The 1,836-nt window shown below is 43.5% G+C and overlaps 1 pseudogene; it reads left to right on the top strand.

The window, feature by feature from the left end:
* The first annotated feature begins 358 nt into the window (after positions 1-358).
* Positions 359-1,276, top strand: LOC122679335 (annotated as a pseudogene).
* Positions 1,277-1,836: the final 560 nt, after the last annotated feature.

Genomic DNA, 1,836 nt, shown 5'->3' with positions numbered 1-1,836 from the left:
ATTGGCAGGCAGATTCTTTATTGTTGAGCCAACGGGGGAGCCCCTCACCAGTGCCAGGCAATATTCCAAATATGCCCAGAGTATGAGGTTCAAAAAACTCTAAACTGTCAGAAGACCTGGATTTGACTCACAGCTTTGCCACCAACTGACTGCAACCTTGGGCTTTCTGGACAGCCGTGTTCTCATATGTGAAAGGAGGTGCACAAATGTGATCAACTAATTCTACAGTGGCTTTAATTGTAAGGAGATTAGGCCCATTCTGTTTCCCTGTAAATTAGCTATCTGTTGCCTATACACAAGCATCTATAGTGCCTTTTCATAGGATGAAGGAGCCAAGCAAGAAATAATAAGGACTGGCGTATTGAAGTGAACCTGAACCGGCGCAGACTTAGAAAGCTCCAGTGAACCTAAGGATGGCGGGCACTGGTTTGGTGGCCGGGGAGGTTGTGGTGGATGCGCTGCCGTATTTTGATCAGGGTTAGGAAGCGCCTGGTGTTCGCGAAGCGGCTGCGGCGTTGGTGGAGGAGGAAACTCGTAGATACCGACCTACGAAGAACTATCTAAGCTACCTGACGGCCCCAGATTATTCTGCTTTTGAGACAGACATAATGAGAAATGAATTTGAAAGACTGGCTGCTCGACAACCAATTGAATTGCTCAGTATGAAACGATATGAACTTCCAGCCCCTTCCTCCGGTCAGAAAAATGACATCACTGCATGGCAAGAGTGCGTAAACAATTCTATGGCGCAGTTAGAGCATCAGGCAGTCCGAATTGAGAATTTGGAACTAATGTCCCAGCATGGATGCAATGCCTGGAAAGTGTATAATGAAAATCTAGTTCATATGATTGAGCACGCACAGAAAGAGCTTCAGAAGTTAAGGAAACATATTCAAGACTTAAACTGGCAACGAAAGAACATGCAACTCACAGCTGGATCTAAATCAAGAGAAATGGAGTCAACCTGGGTATCCCTGGTCAGTAAGAATTATGAGATTGAAAGGACTATTGTACAATTAGAAAATGAGCTCTTTCAAATGAAGCAGCAACACGGAGAGGCAAACAAAGAAAACATACAGCAGGACTTCTGAAGTAAACTGGCTTGGTGGGTAGAGTGGAAGGTACGTTGGGCTTTCACAGAACATCAAGCATCTTAACTATGAAGAACATCAGCATCTTTTGGAAGCCATCAGTGGTTATATGTTTAGAAACTGTAAAATGTGGATAGTTGTATTCTGTTTGTACATTTTAGCAAAATAAAAAACTTCAACATGGAAAAAAAAAAAGAAATAATAAGGATGGGAGAGTAAAGTTTTGAAAAGATATGTACTTCTCCATCCTTAAAAAGAAACGTAAGTATGAGACTTCCCTGGCGATCCAGTAGCTAAGACTCCAACTCGAAATGCAGGGGGACCTGTGTTCAATCTGCAATCAGGGAACTAGATCCCACATGCCACAACTAAGACCTGGCACAGACAAATAAATAAGTAAAAGAAACCTAAGTAGTTACTTAGGAGGCAGACATTTCAGGTTCCTTCTTTGTGCTACACAAATACCTGTTCTTGAGGACATGTCCCCAGACTCCTGTTTTATCTCTATTTGGGGGGATTAAACACATAGTTCATGATGCCAGCCCCTTTCAGCTCAAACTCCTGGCTGGCCCAAAATTCCCTTCTCAGGGAATCAGCACTACCAACATCTTTATTCAAGGGAGGCTTCTGATTGAACCAAGAAGGAAATATGACCCAAGAGATCCTACCACAGACTTTCTTGGTAGCACAGTGGATAAGAATCCTCCTGCCAATGCAGGGGACATGGGTTCAATCCCTGGTCTGG

This window comes from Cervus elaphus, chromosome 21 (genome assembly GCF_910594005.1).
Source record: "Cervus elaphus chromosome 21, mCerEla1.1, whole genome shotgun sequence".
NCBI lineage: Eukaryota > Metazoa > Chordata > Mammalia > Artiodactyla > Cervidae > Cervus > Cervus elaphus.
The sequence above is the reverse complement of the archived record's forward strand: the minus strand, read 5'-3'. Positions and strand labels throughout refer to the sequence as shown.